Source organism: Capra hircus, chromosome 28 (assembly GCF_001704415.2).
Source record: "Capra hircus breed San Clemente chromosome 28, ASM170441v1, whole genome shotgun sequence".
NCBI classification, from domain to species: Eukaryota; Metazoa; Chordata; class Mammalia; order Artiodactyla; family Bovidae; genus Capra; species Capra hircus.
Window position 1 is genome coordinate 6878377 of NC_030835.1, and position 19369 is coordinate 6897745.

Sequence of the window (19369 nt, forward strand, 5' to 3'; positions counted from 1 at the left end):
TTAAACTTGGGACTCTGGCAGTAGAGAGAAAAGGAATTTTGTTTGTGAATTTGAATTTTCTACATCATCCATTTGATTGATATATATGATTAAATTTTATAAGGTATTCATAATGTTTATATATGATGATTGAATATTTGTATAAAATGGCAAAAAGAAGGGAGTTTAATAGTTATTTCTTATAAATACTACAATATTCTATCTTCATATGTAAATTGGTGATAAACATTATATTCTTAATGGAAAAATGCAGCCTTTCTATTTCAGTGGGCCATTGGAAGGGGCATTTGAGATAACGTGTAGATAACAAGTTATCAACTTGCTTGCTGATTTTCTTTAATTTACAAAATGTACATTGTTAGGCTGTTCTTTGTAAAGACTGGTATTTATCCCAGGAAGAGTTTATTCTAGCGATAAAATATAGCCAGGTATTCAGAAGTTAGTTTGTGGAATATAGGATTGATACGGGAATGTTATAAAGGAGAAAATTTACCTTCCCACTTGAAAAACACATCCTTGAGCCTTTAGAGAGAAATTATCCCATAGTGCTCTAAATGAATGTATATTTCAAATAAATTTTACATTTTAGAAATGTCATTGAATAACACAATTCATCAAGTTTTGCTTTTATACTTCAAAAGAGTTTTAATGCTTTTTCTTTAACCTGAGCATTTGATTTCAAGGAAAGTTTTGTCATCTTTTTATCTACCTGTATATATTTTTCATCCTTCCCTCTACTGGTCTTACATCACCCCACCTCTCCCTCCTCTCTCTCTCTCTCAACTATCTACTTTCCTACCTATAATACATCTATTGATCTACCTTTTATTTCTCTACACACCTACTTAAATTAATAGATGTATTCCTAGATATTTATTTTGGACCTGTGTTGGAATGTTTGGTTAATCATAGTTTCTAGTTCTTAGGACATTGTTGTTGGAGATTTATGCAAGGCCTTCCATTGTTTCTGTCTTTCTTTCAGCCTATTCTTTCTTCCTTTTCTACTTACTGCCTTCTCTTCTAACCAACCCCTCCACTCACATTCCTCTCCCGCCATATAAGTAATCATTCTGTCACACTTGATATGCATAATTTATTTACATGTTCTTTTGTATTATGTGCATATGCATTTAATTTACATAATTGGTATTGTTATAAACTTATCCTGTTTCTTTTCCACCAAGCACCATTTTTTAAGGAGGTATTACTGTGTCCATGTTTAGATCTAGTCTTTTTCTAACTGCTGCACAGTATTACATCATGTTCAAGTACCACATTTTTATTGTCTGCTCCTCCCAGTGATGAACACCTGGATTGCATTCAAGTCACTTCCACTAAAAACAATACTGGGGTGAACATTCATATATAGTTTCTCACACTTAGGCGAGGATTACTCTGGGATATACATCCAGGATATGACTTGATCTAGATCATAGTATATACCTGCACTGAATTTAAGTTAAAACTGTCATGTTACTCTTTGGAATGGGTGAGTCACATCATTGTGGGCTATAAACTCCCACAAGCAGTTTACGAGATATTTTTATATCTCCGCTTTCCCAGCAACTTTCGCACTATTTAGTTTTCTAGTATTATTCACCAGAGTAAGTACAAATCAGGTCTGTGTCTTAGTGGCCATCCTTGAGTCTTTCTCCTGTGAAGTACTTGTTCACATTATTTCCCCACTATTTTTAGTGATTTTGCCTTGTATTTTTACTGTGGATTAGCAACAGTTCTTTGTATATTCTAGACATTAGATCTTTGTTGGTATTAAGTACTGCAGGTGTTTTCTGTAGATAATAAACAATTGGTCCATTAGCTTTATTCATCATATCCTTTTGTTGACACAGAGCCTCCATTAGATGCTTTAGAACCCATGAGCTTTTCATCTTTGCAACCTTTTGTTAACCTCTAATAACTTTATAGATTTATCTTTTGCAATTAGATTGTTGTTTCTTTGGGGTGTACCTTACACCCTATAAAGTGGGATAGAAACCCAGTTTTATTTTCTCCGTATAGTAAGCCAGTTTTCATACATCATCAACTAATACTCAGTTGTTGGACCATTGATCCATGTCTTATTTAAAACCCATGACTTTTTTTCCCAGAAAACCTATAAGTTAGAAGGCAATGAAGTGACATTTATAAAGCACTGAAAGGAAAAATACATGTATACTGTCAAGTCAGAATTCTATGCCCAGGGAAAATATCTTCCAGAAATAAGGATGGGAAGATATTTTCAGACAGATACTAGTTTACTGCTAGAAGAATATTCTATAAGAAAAGTTTAAAATTTCTTTAAGTCCTTACACTACTTGTGAATCTGTATAAATATTGTTTAAAAGCAGATATCAGCCACTAAATTTTCTTGCAGAGAATGGTAAGTTGCTAGAGGTGATAAAGTGGAATCATAAATACTGCTCAGTTAATCTAAAAGGAAAATAGAAATAAAGGGAAAAAGAACAGATGAAACAAATAACAACTATCAAGATGGTAGATCTTAACGAACTATGTTGATAATGATATTAAATATTAATTGCCTAAGCATACCTATTAAAGATATTTCAGATTGTTTTAAAATAAGAGGAGATCAGACTTTGATTTATATAAGAAATCATCTTCAAATGTGAAGATATAGATAGGATAAAAGTTGAGAGCATAGCAAAATAGCATATATGTAAGCCTTAAACAGAAGTTGAGTACTATTTAATATTAGATAAAATAGATTTTAGAACAAAGTATAATGTCAGGGATAAATAGAATTACTGAATAATGAAAAGGGGTCAATTTTCCAAGAAGACATGATGATTTAAGTGGTTTGAACCTAACCACAGAGTTTCAAAATATATTGAAAGATAAAAATGAAAAACAAATTAACAAATGTACAGTTACAGTTAGAAACATCAACATTCCACCATCACTAATTGATCCTACAAGAATATAGAAAATCAGTATATAGAGGATTTGAGCAGCACAATCAACCGCTGTAGATTAAAATACTTATAGCAACTCCACAACCAGCAGGTCTGGCATGCTGCAGTTCGCGGGGTCGCAAGGAGTTGGACACAACTGAGTAACTGAACTGACACAATCAACATAACAGAAAACACATTATTCTCAAATGCACATAGAATTTTCACCAAGATAGGTAATATTCTGGGTTGTGAAACAAATCTTAAATTTGAAAGAATGAAAGGATACAAAGGTATGCTCACAGCTGATAATTAAATTTGATTACATATCAGTGACAAATTCCTGTGGTATCAGTATCTGAAAAATTCCTGGATATTTGGAGACTAAAATAGTATATTTCTAATTAGTATATAGATCAAAGAGGAAACCTCAAGGGAAATAAACAAAGATATACACACACTAAATTGAATGAAAATTCAGTGCATTAAAATATATGTGATGCAGTTAAAATAGAGCAAGACCACAGATCAATAATTGAAGCTTCCACTTTAAAAACTGCCTTGCTTAATTTTCAAATGGATGAGATCTTCTAACTTTCTTTTGTTTCCTCATTGAATTCCATGATGTTTAGAGAGCATAATCTGTGTAATTTAAGTATAATGATTATTTTGAGATCTGTGTTATGACTCAGTATACATGCAAATATGTTGTAAATCTATATGCATTTGAAAATAACATTTACTTTTATTGGATTATCTGTCTACTAGATCAAGTACATTAATCTTATTTAACTATTCTATATACTTAGTGATTTATTACCTACTTGTTCTTCCATTTAACAAATGTGGTTTATTAAATGCCTAAGATTGTACGTTTATTTGTTCTTTGACACTATTTTTGGGTCATCCACCCTACTAAATGCATGCATTTATCCCTTCAAATTCTAAATTAGACTTTTGGTTTTAGATAGATTGTTGTTGTTATTTAGTTGCTAAATCATGCAACTCTTTTGCCAACTCATGTGTTGTAACCCACCAGGCTTCTCTATCCATGGAATTTCTGAGGCAAGAATACTGGAGCGCGTTGCCATTTCCTTCTCCATGGAATCTTCCTGACTTTAGGATCAAACCCACGTCTCCTGCATTGGCAGGTGGTCTTTACCGCCGAGCCACCTGGGAAGCCTTAGATGGATACTCAGTTTCTTTTACTTGTTCCTCAAAACCATTCTGCCTTCATGTTTTTGATTTATTTATGTTTTTCTGTGATTAATTTTTAAGTAGGGAGGCAGCAACCCAAACTAGTTTTCCATCTGTCAGGGGCTAGAAGCCAGGTCCATAAGTTTCATTTTAACACATCTTCTAAGAACTCATTATCAACTATGATTGTGTACACACACGCACACACATGCATGCACACGCGCCTGCTCTCTGGTGGACTTACCAGTAAAAAATTTGCCTGCACATGCAGGAAGCATGGATTGATACCTGGGTCAGGAAGATCCTCTAGTGAAGGAAATGGCAACCCACTCCAGTATTCTTGCCTGGAAAGTCCCATGGACTGAAGAGCCTGGTGGGCTATAGTCAATGGGGTCATAAAGACTCAGATACAACTGAGTGACTAAATAACAGAATCTATATACACACTCAATATAATTGTGTGTACACAAACACACATATTAGAAGTATTGACATTGGGTTTCAGGTGTATTAGTTGCTGTTCTGACTTTTTTGGTACACAGAACTTCAACTTTTTAACCCATATGTAGTGTCCTGCTGAATGTTTTTGTAGGAAAGCTAGCAAAATATAGGACTGAATTTTCAAAGGCTATTACTTGAACTTGTGATTGGCCCAGTGCCTTTCCATAAGTAGATGTTTCCTTGGATTGTAAAGCAGTAATTGGACACTGGAGAGCTGTTATTTGTTGGGCCTCTGAGTAAATTTTGTTTTAATGCAAAGCCAAAGTGGAGGGCTGGTAAGGGGTATCTGGAAATGTGGCTCAGTATATCTGAATATAGTGGTTTTGTATGGAAAACACATTTCCTTTGCAATAGGGCATAGCATCTAAAAAGCTGGCAATCTGTCTAATCCTTGGTATCTCTGGATAATGTCATAATCAGAGATAAAGGCACATAAGTGCATTAACATCTCCAAAGCTGTGTACCATTTCTTACCCTTTTTTGCTTATTTTTCTGATATTTTATTGTACAAAATTATACTGTAATTTAAAACCCATATTTAAGAGAAGTAATTTAGGGAATATCTTACTAGTCATGGACTTTATGAGAACCCTTTTGAGACAAACTAAGCTACTAACTGAGTAGTTTAGCATGGAAAGTTTTATGTGTAGTAACTGCTTCCCCTGCCCTGATAGAATAGTATGGAAATATCAGAAAACGATTTGTGAAGAGTGATGCTGAGGTCAGTTCACTGTAGTGTGTTCATTTCTGGATGCTTGATGGTAAATTTTAGGGACCTAAGAAACAATGTCTGAGAAGAGTTGACATTAGAAGTAGTAAGTGAGAAGGTTAGTGTCTTGGAAATATTTCAACAGGACCATTTCTAGATAAAGTCTAGGGAGAGAAACACCTTGTATAACTTGTTTTCTTTTCAGTTATGGTGTATTACAAGATAGCTCAGTTGCTAAAGAATCTGCCTGCAATGCAGGAGACCCCGGTTCAATTCCTAGGTTGGGAAGATCCACTGGAGAAGGGGTGGATTACCCACTTCAGTATTCTTGGTCTTCCCTTGTGGCTCAGATGGTAAAGAATCCACCTGCAATGTGGGAGACCTGAGTTTGATCCCTGGGTTGGGAAGATCCCCTGGAGAAAGGAATGGCTACCCACTCCGGTATTCTGGCCTGGAGAATTCCATGCACTGTACAGTCTATGGGTTCGCCAAGAGTAGGACACAACTGAGCGACTTTCATTTCTGCAAGATATTGAATATAGTTCCCTGTGCTATACAAGTAGGACCTTTTTGTTTAACTATTATATATAGTAAATTGTATCTTCTGGGCTTCCCAAGTGGTGCTAGTGGTAAAGAACCCTCCTGCCAGCAGGAGATATAAGAGACATGGGTTTAATCCCTGGGTCAGAAAGATTCCCTGGAGGAAGTTATGGCAACCTACTCCAGTATTCTTTCCTGGAGAATCCCATGGACAGACAAACCTGGCAGGCTATGGTCCATAATATCACAAAGAGTCAGACACTGATAAAGCAACTTAACACACACACACATCTATTCAACCCAACCTAGTGTTTTTTTTCATGTATAAACTATTGATACCCAAATATGTAAATATATATATTTGATTAATTTTTAACGTGATTTCATGATTGATTTTAATTTGCAGAGGCATTTAAAAGTATTAGATCATTTAACCATTTAGCAAGAGTTATTTATACATAGGTATTTAGCAACATCAACCTATCTCTTACAAACAACCTTAATTTTAAAATAAGAGTCAAAAATAACACTGTGTGTATGTGTGTGTGTGTAACAGTTGGTTTAGGCACATGTACAACTAAGTAAGGTATGCTGCTGCTGCTGCTGCTAAGTCACTTCAGTAGTGTCCGACTCTGTGTGGCCAAATAGACGGCAGCCCTCCATGCTGCTCGGTCCCTGGGATTCTCCAGGCAAGAATACTGGAGTGGTTGCCGTTTCCTTCTCCGATGCATGCATGCATGCTGAGTTGCTTACGTCATGTCTGACTCTGTGTGACCCCATAGACGGCAGCCCACCAGGCTCCTCTGCCTATGGAATTCTCCAGGCAAGAATACTGGAGTGGGTTGCCATTTCCTTCTCCCAAGTAAGGTATAGGATTGTTAATTCTCAGTCTCTCAGTATTAATAGGCAACTCAACGCTTGTTAGTCCTGTTGGTTATGTACTTGGTTACATGTTCCTTTGCTTTGGCTTATTGTTCCTTCCTTATCTTGCAATGGCTCTTTTGAAGACCTTAACTTATTTCGTCCCTGATGGCAGAATGTGAGCTTTCAGACTAACTCTGAATTTTCCTAGTGTCCCATAATTTAGTATACGTTTCTTTACTCATTCCCAGAAGTGGTTTTGTTTCGTTATCTATTGCTCCTGACTCCACTGGATTCAAGGGGTTAACTTACCTGGATTTGTGCTCTGTGTGTGTTCTCAATGCAGTGTTTTCCTTTTGATCAAGTTCCTGTTAGATAAATTTCATATTTATAGACCCTATTCTGAAGCCTGTCTTTGGATCAGTGATTGTGCTGAAAGAGCAGATTTTGCTGCTGAATTAGCTAAACGAACTAAAATTCTTAATGGTAAAAAGTCGGTTACTCTAGCCTTATACTTAATAATGTGGTAATTCTGATTATTATGACTTTATCTTTCTAGTTGGGTCTCAAGTTCTATTTTGATCTGACAGTTTACTCCAAAACATTGTGGAAGGATTGTAATTTACCTTTTTTGTATTTATCATGCAGGTGTGTGTGTATGCTTGTATCACACATGTGTGGTGGTGGTGTTTAGTCACTAAGTTGTGTCCAAGTCGTGTGACCCTGTGGACTGTAGCCAGCCAGAGTTCTCTGTGCATGGGATTTCCCAGGCAAGAATACTGGATTGGATTGCTATTTTCTTCTCCTGGGGATCTTCCTGACTCAAAGATCAAACCAGGTTTCCTGCATTGCAGTCATCTTTGTGTTTCTTGTGTGTGTATGTGTGTGTGGGTATGCCATACACTCACACATTTCTAGAACTATATCATTAAAGATTCCTCACAAAAATAATTGGTACCTTTTAATGTGCTTTTCATGTTTACTTGAAAAAAATGTACCTCATTATATTTTGGGCAGATAGGAATTTTCTATATTCCTTAAACCATATTTGTGATTGAAAAAGCATCCAGATAATGATAATTCTTTATTTTCTCTTTTCTTCTCTCTCCTACTTGTCTGACCGCCAGGATTTTCAGGTTAAATGCGTGCTGCTGAGGTTTCTTTGCTGTTCAGTTTTTAGAAAACATTAATTTGTTTTCATCTTTAGGATTTGCGCATCACTAGCCAATGACAGCAGTAGACTCATCTGCAATATTGTTACTTCAGTATCGATCTTTTTCTGAAAGAGTAGACATAATTGTTGTTCAGGCCTCCTTTGGGAAATTACTGAAAACTCTTTTATTTCTTGACATTGACTAGTGAACGATATGTTTTTCATTGTTTACTTCAGTTCTTTTTGTTTAAACCTAGACTCTCTCCAAAAGGGATAAGGGGTTATATGCTTAATAAATGTGTCAAATATGCTTATTTCAGATCATAAAATATTTCTATATAAACTTACCACTGATATCTGCCAGAAATCTATGCAGTTTCTGCTGGACTGGACATAAAAGACAGCCAAGTAAAATAAGGATCAACTGCCCAATAGATAGGACCATGTTATGTGTAGTATGATTCTCTAGAGGTTGCTGTAATCACCACCCCCCCACTTTCATACATGTTGGCTGGAGGGAGAGAAAAATTGATACTTTTCCATTTGAACCTTAATATGGTATTAATAAGGAGGGTTGGAGAGGAAGGACAGAGACATTTTTAGTCTGTTACTCTTAGATTCCAAGAATGCAGTTCTGTACTCCCTCAGGTACTTTGTGCACACACGCTCAGTAATGTCTTGACTCTTTGCAACCCCTTGGATTGTAGCTCACCAGGCTCCTCCGTCCACGGAATTTCCCAGGCAAGAATACTGGAATGGGTTGCCATTTCCTTCACTGAGGGATCTTGCTGACCCAGGAATTGAACTCACATCTGCTGCGTCTTCTGCATGGGCAGGCGATATCTTTACAACTGAGCCACTTGGGAACCCGTTCAATTCATTTCAGCTCAATTCAGTCACTCAGTCATGTCTGACTTTTTGCGACCCCATGGACTGCAACAGGCCAGGTTTCTCAGTACATCACCAACTCCTGGACCTTGCTCAAACTCATGTCATTGAGTTGGTGATGCCATCAAACCATCTCATCCTCTGTTGTCCCCTTTTAAACTTACCTTCAATTTTTCCCAGCATCAGGGTCTTTTCCAGTGTGTCAATTTTTCACTTCAGGTGGTCAAAGTATTGGAGTTTCAGCTTCAGCATCAGTCCTTCTGATGAATATTCAGGACTGATTTCCTTTAGGATGGACTGGTTGGATCTCCTTGCAGTCCAAGAGACTCTCAAGAGTCTTCAACACCACAGTTCAAAAGCATCAATTCTTCAGTGCTCAGCTTTCCTTATAGTCCAGCTCTCACATCCATACATGACGACTGGACAAAACATAGCTTTGACTAGATGGACCTCTGTAGGCAAAGTAATGTCTCTGCTTTTTAATATGCTGTTTAGGTTGGTAGTAACTTTTCTTCCAAGGAGCAAGCTTCTCTTAATTTCATGGCTGCAGTCACCACCCGCAGTGATTATGGAGCCCCCCAAAATAAAGTCTGTCCCTATTTCCATTGTTTCCCCATCTATTTGCCAAGAAGCAATGGAGCCAGATTCCATGATTTTCATTTTTTGAATGTTGAGTTTTAAGCCAGTTTTTCACTCTCTCCTTTCACTTTCATCAAGAGGCTTTTTAGTTCTTCTTAGCATTCTGCCATAAGGGTGGTGCCATCCATGTATCTGAGGTTATTGATACTACTCCCAGCAATCTTGATTCCAGCCTGTGCTCTATCCAGCCTGGCATTTTGCATGATGTACTCTGTATATAAGTTAAATAACTAGGGTGACAACATACAGCCTTGACATGCTCCTTTCCCAATTTGGAACCAGTCTGTTGTTCCATGTTCAGTCCTAACTGTTGCTTCTTGACCTGCATACCAATTTCTCAGGAGGCAGGTAAGGTAAGGAATGCCTGAGGCAGGCATTCCCATCTCTTTAAGAAATTTCCACATTTTATTGTGATCCACACAATCAAAGGCTTTGGTGTAGTCAATAAAGCAGAAATAGATGTTTTTCTGGAACTCTCTTGCTTTTTCAGTGATCTAATGGGTCTCGGCAATTTGTTCTCTGGTTCCTCTGCCTTTTCTAAAAGGCAGCTTAAACATCTGGAAGTTCACGGTTCATGTGCTGTTGAAGCCTGGCTTGGAGAATTTTGAACATTACTTTGCTAGCATGTGAAATGATGCAATTGTGTGGTAGTTTGAACATTCTTTGGCATTGCCTTTCTTTGGGATTGAAGTGAAAACTGTCCTTTTCCAGTTCTGTGGCCACTGCTGTTTTCCAAATTTGCTGGCATGTTGAGTGTAGCACTTTAATAGCATCATCTTTTAGGATTTAAAATAGCTCAACTGGAATTCCATCACCTCCCCTGGCTTTGTTCGTAGTGATGCTTTCTAAGGCCCATTGACTTCTCATTCCAGGATATTTGACTCTAGATGAGTGATCACAGCATTGTGATTATCTGGGTCATGAAGATCTTTTTTTTGAATAGTTCTTCTGGGTATTCTTGCCACTTCATCTTAATATCTTCTGCTTCTGTTAGGTGCATAACATTGCTGTCCTTTATTGTGCCCATCTTTGCATGAAATGTTCCCTTGGTATCTCTAATTTTCTTTGAGAGAAAATTAGTCTTTCCAACTCTGTTGTTTTCCTCTATTTCTTTGCCTTGATCATTTAGTAAGACTTTGTTATCTCTTCTTGCTGTTCTTTGAACTCTGCATTCAGATGGGGAAGCCGTTGGTTTAGGACAACTAATACAGTCATTCCAATTGAACAAGATGTGAGTGCATGTGTGTATGTGTCTGTGATAGAAGATGTACAGCACTTGTTTTTAGGTATTAGACATATGACAACAGTTGTTTTGCTTTCCATTTTTCAGTGTATGTATACTGAAATAGCTGAGTATTGAAATTTCAATATATTACTTATTTATATTTGTATATGTATTTTATAATCAGAAAAATAGTGAACACATTTTTAAAACTAGAAAGAGAAATTCATATTTGAAGGCATCAGAAATATAAATAATTCAAAGTAATGTCCATCCTAAAAGGAAATCAGTCCTGAATATTCATTGGAAGAACTGATACTGGAGACTAAACTCTAATACTTTAGCCACCTGATGCAAAGAACTGATTCACTGGAAAAAACCCTGATGCTGAGAATGATGAGGGTAGGAGAAGGGAATGACAGAAGATGAGATGGTTGGAGGGTATCACTGAATCAATGGACATGAGTTTGAGTAAACTCCAGGAGTTGATGATGGACAGGTGGTGTGCTGCAGTTCATGGGGTCGCAGAGCTGGACATGACTGAGCAACTGAACTGAAAATAATGTCTTTGTTCCTGTCACTGCTTTCACTTTATGTAGGCACCTGTGTGAAAAATACATCAGCTTACCATAAACTTAATCTGAAATTTGGATAAAAAATTTTGAAGAAGTATAGAACTGTAATTAAAATAGGAATATGCCTATTGGTCTCATAAGTCCAAACCTTACCTAAATACCCCTTTATAAATGCCTCTTCTCACTAATCTACATTTGTTACATTACCTAATAGCTTCCCTATGAAAACTGCACATTCTTTAGGAGAGAGACACATCTTTCTTTTTTTTTTTTTTAAAATTTTCCATGAGCCTGGTATATGAAAGACCCTCAAGAAATATTTGCTGAACAAATAATTTCAGTGAATGGATGCATGCAAGTCTACCTTTTCTAGCACTGTGCAGAATTTTCTCATAGAAGTATAAATTCCTCAAGTGAGTGATAGTGGATCTTGTGAAAATTTTAGTCTTCAGGCCAGTGCTCTGTTTATTTTAAATACTCAATAAATGTCTGTCAACTGTACTTCCCAGATAGTTAAACAGAAAAGTCTATGGAGTGAGACATGGCCACCCAGAGCACTGGAATCAAAACTGCATTGCCTCCCAAGTAGCAGAAAACTGAACTCCATCTGTTGTATTTGACTTTAGCTGCACTTTGATGTGTGTGTCGCAGCCTGAAAAATTCTTACAACTAACATAGTGTTTTGGTAAATTTCTGGCTTTTGATGATTTACCAAGAATTTTTAAAGTAAGATAGCCGTTGTCTCTGAAATTATTGCTTCAGAAAATAATACCAAGCTTCAATAAGCCAGAAAATGTAACATGTCAGTAGGAGACTTTACAGAAGTGCTTTATCTCTTATATTGCATAAAGATCAAGGCTGCTGGTGGTGGTAAGTCACTTCAGTCGTGTCCGACTCTGTGCGACCCCACAGACGGCAGCCCACCAGGCTCCCCTGTCCCTGGGATTCTCCAGGAGGCTATGCAATTTCCTCAGGGTTACACAATTTGTCATTAGCAAAAACAGTTCTCCAGCCTAAGTGTATCAGCTCTAAACTAGGCCCCTTCACTAATTTACTGAAAAAATCTTGCTATTATAGTCATTCTGAAAATGCCTGGTAAGCAGCAGCCAATTATATTCCACAGTCATTTCTCACTTCTGTCTCCTGCTTTGGGTGTTATCAACCCTCAGTGATAAGAGGTAAACACACTCTGTAAAAACAAAAAGCAGGGTCTCATAAGTACAAACTTGAATCTTATCAATATTGTAAACCTGTTTCACATCTATACATGTTGTTGTTCAGTTACCCAGGCGTGTCCAACTCTTTGTGACCCCATAGACTGCTGCATACTAGACCCAACTGTCCCTCACCATCTCCTGAGATTTGCCCAAGTTATGCCCATTGCATCCGTGATGCCATCCAGCCATCTTATCCTCTGACACCCTCTTCTCCTTCTGCCCTCAATCTTTCCCAGCATCAGGGACTTTTCCATTGAGTCAGCTGTTCACATCAGATGATCAAAATACTGGAGTTTCAACTTCAGCATCAATCCTTCCAATGAGTATTAAGGGTTGATTTCTCTTAAGATTAACTGGCTTGATCTCCTTGCTGTCTAAGGGACTCTCAGAAGTCTTCTCCAGCACCCTAGTTTGAAGGCAGCAAGTTTTTGGCAATCCACCTTCTTTATGGTTCAGCCCTCAGAAGCATCCATGACCCCTGAGAAGACCATAGTCTTGACTATAAGGACCTTTGTTGGCAGAGGCCTGCTTTTCAACACACTGCCTAGATTTGCCATAGTCTATACACAGCGGCTCTATGTGTATTGAATATGTATTTATCTGTATGTATGTATATATATTCACATATGTATATATGAATATTAAAATCATTACTGTTGAAGTCTTACTACATTTCTGATTGATAAGGAAGCAATTGTTATGATACCATGATAATTACCAAAACTGAGTAACTATGTGGATAGATTTTTATATTTCAAGCTTTCTCAGAAAGATTACCGCAATTTATATTGGTGCCGTTCAGTCACTAAATCATGTTGGACTCTTTTGCAACCCCATGGGTTGTAGCCCATCAGGCCCCTCTGTCCATGGGATTTTCCAGGCAAGAATACTGGAGTGGATTTCCATTTGCTTCTTTAGCGAATCTTCCTGACTCAGGGATCAAACCCACATCTCCTGCACGGGAAGGTGGATTCTTTATCACTGAGCCATCAGGGAAGCCCTGCCCCAAGTTACCTTCACATTAATAGAGAAGGAATAGTAATCTGAGAAACAACCAAAGAAGTGTACCTTTTATAAGTGTGGCTTATAGTGTTTGTATTTTATAATATCTCGTGAGTCATCCATCATGGTGAATGACTAAGTGCAAATGTATAAAACCTTTTAGTTTTGTTTGCTTGAAATTTTCATTTTCTCTTGGAGATATTCAATGTGAAATACTAGTTAAGTCAAAATAAAGCTTCTTATGTAATTGCATGCTATATTTGCAAAGAATGAACTCAACATTTTAATTTCCTGATATATAAGACCAGGTACCATATAAAACAATCTGCATATCAGTATTAATAATTACATGCATAGGATGATTTGTAAGATCTTTCATGAAAAACTGTTGATATTTTTTGTTTCTAATTTTAATAATTTTATTAAAATAAGTATACATATGAATGTCTGAATTACTGACATATTGGAAAGGATTCTGAGGCCAAAGGACCTAGGTGAGGCCCTGTGCCATTAAGCTGAATAAATATTACCATCTAATTGGGATTAGCTTGGTTTTCTTGTTAATATTATGCCAGATTCATACAGTTGTCCCCAATGTTTCTCAGAATTCAGTCTCCCTGCCCAGACTTAAAGGAACAGAACTTAATATAAAGCTATGAAAAACTAACACAGTACATCTGAAGACATTTTACAAGACTTTAGCCAGATTGGGCTGTAAAAAATTTGGTAAAATTTAAAGTATTGGGGATGAATTGAATCTAGGAAAAGTCAAAATTTAAAAGTCTAGACTGTATATCATTGTAGCTAAGTAAGAAAATTTCAGGAGAAATTAAAGACATCTGTAGTTTTTCCAAGAGCCTTAAATAATATTGATAAAATAATATAGGCTAACTTTTCATTCCTAAAACTCAACAATTGACTTCTAAAATCTAAATGAAGAAAGAAAATTTTGTTTGTTTGTTTGTTTTCCTGGAACCTATAACCTGTTAACATTGAAGTATTAAAGTTCAGTGATAGTTGCTATGTTTAAAAAAAAAATTCTGATTTTCTAATGCTTGTCAGAATGCAAAAGTTCAGTGCGTTATTCAGAATGATGTGAAGACATTTCTGAAGACTGAAAAGCATAGAAAGAATGTGATACCTCTCCCCTCCCATCTATAATATATTTGAGGGTAATGCTAGGATGGAAAGAGAAATGGATGAGATATTTAGTAAAGTAGCATCAACCTAACTCTGAACTTCTCAGATCTCTGAAACATTCAGGTAATGGTATCAAAAAGGGTTGTAAACCAAGTTTCCTTAGCTTCTCTATTTATATTTCTTTTGCATGATATATAAGATTATTTCTTATTTGAGCCCATCCCCTGATATTTCACCTAACCCAGCCAAACACAACCACTTTCTGTTCACTGATTTTATCATGGATACTATGTTTCCATCTTGCCTGGACTGATAGTCCCTTTGCAGTGAATTCCCTTCTAGTATTGCTACACTTCAAAGCTTCTACTGTTGGAATCCTCACCCTTCAAGTCCCGTTTCAAATACTGGTGCCCATACAGCTTCTCTACTGCTCTCAACTACATTAGTGACATATGTCTCTGTGCACCTGTACTGTTTCAAATGATTCAATGATTCTATTTCAATGTATAGGGTGTTTATTCACCTGTTTTTCTTTTTAACTTTTCAATTATAATATTATATCAAATTCTTTATTTTTCATCTGTCTGTCGTTCTCTAGTGCCCAGAACATACTAGGTCCTGATTAAGCAATCCTACTTAGGTGTAGTCTGCTTTAGTAGAAAGTACAATATAAGAATACTTGTTTTATGCTGGGTATACACACTGAGGAAACCAGGATTGAAAAAGACACATGTATCCCAATGTTCATTGCAGTACTGTTTACAATAGCTAGGACATGGAAGCAACCTAGATGTCCATCAGCAGATGAATGGATAAGGAAGTTGTGGTACATATACACAGTGGGGTATTACTCAGCTGTATAAAAGAACACATTTGAGTCAATTCTAATGAGGTGGATGAAACTAGAGCCTATTATACAGAGTGAAATAAGCCAGAAAGAGAAACACCAATACAGTATATTAATACATATATATTGAACTTAGATGGTAAGATGACCCTATATGCAAGACAGTAAAAGAGACACAGATGTAAAGAATAGACTTTTGAAATATGTGGGAGAAGATGAGGGTGGGATGATATGAGAGAATAACATTGAAACCACAAGTAAAACAGATGACCACTGCAAATTTGATGCATGAAGCAGGGCACCCAAAGCTGGTGCCCTGAGGGATGGGGTGGGGAGGGAGGTGGGAGGGGTGTTCAAGATGGTGGGACACATGTACACCCATGGCTGATTCATGTCCATGTATGGCAAAAGCCACCACAGTATTGTAAAGTAATCGGCCTCAAATTAAAATAAAGAAATTAATTTTAAAAATACTTGTTTTTAGAGAAGCTATTACATTACAGTTCTAAGACTGCTTTCTTCTAATCCTTCTACTGCTATACCATAGAAGAATTTGGAGACTTGCAATTTACTGGATGTGTTAGTATGTAATTTCTATCACATTTATAATAATTCTAGTCAGTGAATAGTTTTCCTTTTTAGATATTTAATGATAGATATGTGCATAATGTTTGACAATTTAGCTCTTTATAATTCACGTGGAATTTAGTACTGTTAAGTAAACTGGCAAAGTTGTCAAAGAAATTATTTTACTTGCATCTGAATCTGTATATCTGGTTAAGATTTAAATTAAACCCATTCTTGTAGTTCTCCTTGGAGTGTAATAGTTTGTTATGTGTCCCTTCAAATGTTACTTAGTGACTTCCATTCAACGGATTTAACATCACACAAGTAGTGGCCTAATACTCAAATTCACACATTAATAAATGCACACCTTCACTTATTTAATCTACTGTTTTCCTAAATATTCAAGTTGAGGTGTTTTGTTTTACATTGCATCTGGGTTAAGAATTCTATCCATCAGGCATTTGGTTAACTAGAGTTGTCACTCACCTTGTCACACAGGGTTTAGGGGAAAGTTAGAGACTTGAGAAAGCATTCTTCTTCTTCTTTGTTTTTTCTTAACTTTATTTTACTTTACAATACTGTATTTTTTTTAAGTTTTACTTTATTTTACTTTACAATACTGTATTGGTTTTGCCATACATTGACATGAAACCACCACGGGTGTACATGAGTTCCCAAGCATGAATCCCCCTCCCACCTCCCACCCCATAGCATCTCTCTGGATCATCCCCGTGCCCCAGCCCCAAGCATCCTATATCCTGTATCGAACCTAGGCTGGTGGTTTGTTTCTTACATGATAGTATACATGTTTCAATGCCATTCTCCCAAATCATCCCACCCTCTCCCTCTCCCACAGAGTCCAAAAGTCGGTTCTACACATCTGTGTCTCTTTTGCTGTCTCACATACGGGTCATCATTACCATCTTTCTAAATTCCCTATATATTATGGAATGTAATGGAATATATTGTAATGGAATATAATGGAATATAATGTATAATGTGTTAGTATACGGTATTGGTGTTTTACTTTCTGGCTTACTTCACTCTGTATAATCGGCTCCAGTTTCATCCACCTCATTAGAACTGATTCAAATGTATTCTTTTTAATGGCTGAGTAATACTCCATTGTGTATATGTACCACAGCTTTCTTATCCATTCATCTGCTGATGGACATCTAGGTTGCTTCCATGCCCTGGCTATTATAAACAGTGCTGCGATGAACATTGGGGTACACATGTCTCTTTCAATTCTGGTTTCCTTGGTGTGTATGCCCAGCAGTGGAATTGCTGGGTCATAAGGCAGTTCAAGTTCCAGGTTTTTAAGGAATCTCCACACTGTTCTCCATAGTGGCTGGACTAGTTTGCATTCTTTACAAAAATAAGTTTTCATAAGTTTTTACATTTGTATATTTTCAAGTGTATTACATTGTCATTGAGTAGCATTGCCCATGTATTCAGTCACAAGCTCCACACACAAGTTGATGTCTCAGGCCACATTTAAGGAAGATGAAAAGGGAAGTATTCTGTAGTAAGTAAGTTTGAGGAAACTGTTAGTTTTAAAAAATACTTTTGTTCATCGTTATTATCAGTGCAGGACTTCCAGATATTTTAATTCACTGTGGATTTCCAAAGAGGTTGATATAGTGTGAAGTGTATTTATTTGCTCATGAAATGTTTTTGAGGAACACCTTAAGTAACTGCTATGGTAAACAGATCTTGTCTCTCTCAATACATTTTGGGAACATTAGTAAAAATCAATTGTCCTACTTTGTTACTTTATATTTCTTTGCCTTCTTCCTCTTCTTCCCCCCCTCCCACCCCCTTAGCCTTCTTCCTTTTCTTCCTCCTCCTCATTATTCATTCAGAGAAATTAAGTTACCTATCAGATTAGGAGAGAATCAAATTCCCTTTTGAAATAGCTGTATGTGCGTACATTGATACATGTTTAATTTCAGTCCTTTGGGTTTGAGTATATCTGTGTGATTTGTTTTGTATTCCTGAAATATTTTATATAATGGGAACTCAGAAATGCTGCTGATTGTCAGAAAAAATATGCCCAGTCTGGAAAATGTAACTACACATGCAGAGAAGTCATCATATAATGTTTCAAGAGTGAGATGTCTAAAGCTGTTTATTTTTTTTTTTTCAGTTAAAAAATTGATTTAGGTTTGGTTAAATTCCACTTAAATAGTTACCTTTTTTTCATTCTCATGTTTTTTTTCTAGGGGAGTGAAGATGGGAAACATCTTACGATTCCATGGAGGAATAATCATTGGATTAATGTCTAAGAGATCTATGTTACATGAACAATACTTTATAAGGATTATTTGTCAAGCATAATTTAGCTAATAAGTATATGATCATGTGCTAGTCACTTACATATTCATGACCTCAGTTTTTTCATACTAAAATGAAGTGACTTAGTTCCATGGAATATAGCATGTTTTTTCCGGTCCTCTTCTCTGATACTAGAACCTAAAATTGGGAATGCTTTTGTGTCATGAGAAGAAATGAAAGTCAGTGTTTGTTCAGCAATTGTAGAGGTAATATCTTAAATTTATACAGGATAAGCCATCTGAAGTTATAATTATTTCTTCAACTTTGCAAAATATCCTACTTTGGGAACTGCCTATTTGTGGGCAAGTGTATGCCATAAAGTTGGGCTCCATGACAGACAGATGCTTTTTTTTTTTTTTTTTAATCGGAGTATAGTTGCTTTTCAGTGTTGTGTTAGTTTCCGCGGTTAGTTTCTGTTAGTACAGTGAAATGAATCACCTGTATGTATACATATATCCCCTCTTTTTTGGATTTCCTTCCCATTTAGATCACCACAGAATTTTAAGTTCCCTGTGCTATACCTTGTGTTCTTGTTAGTTACTTCTTTTATACATAGTACCCTTGGACTGCAAGGAGGTCCAACCAGTCCATCCTAAAGAAGATCAGTCCTGGGTGTTCTTTGGAAGGACTCATGCTAAAGCTGAAACTCCAGTACTTTGGCCACCTCATGCGAAGAGTTGACTCATTGGAAAAGACTCTGATGCTGGGAGGGGTTGCGGGCAGGAGGAGAAGGGGACGACAGAGGATGAGATGGCTGGATGGCATCACCGACTCGATGCACATGAGTTTGGGTGAACTCCAGGAGTTGGTGACGGACAGGGAGGCCTGGTGTGCTGCGGTTCATGAGGTTGCAAAGAGTTAGACACGACTGAGTTACTGAACTGAGTGTATATATGTTGATCCTAATCTCCTAATTTATTCCATATCCCTTTCCCCCCTTGATGCCCATATATTTGTTTTCTATGTCTGTGTCTCTTTCTGCTTTGCAAATAGGTTATCTGTACCATTTTTCTAGATTCCACATATATGCATTAATGTATGATATTTGTTTTTCTCTTTCTG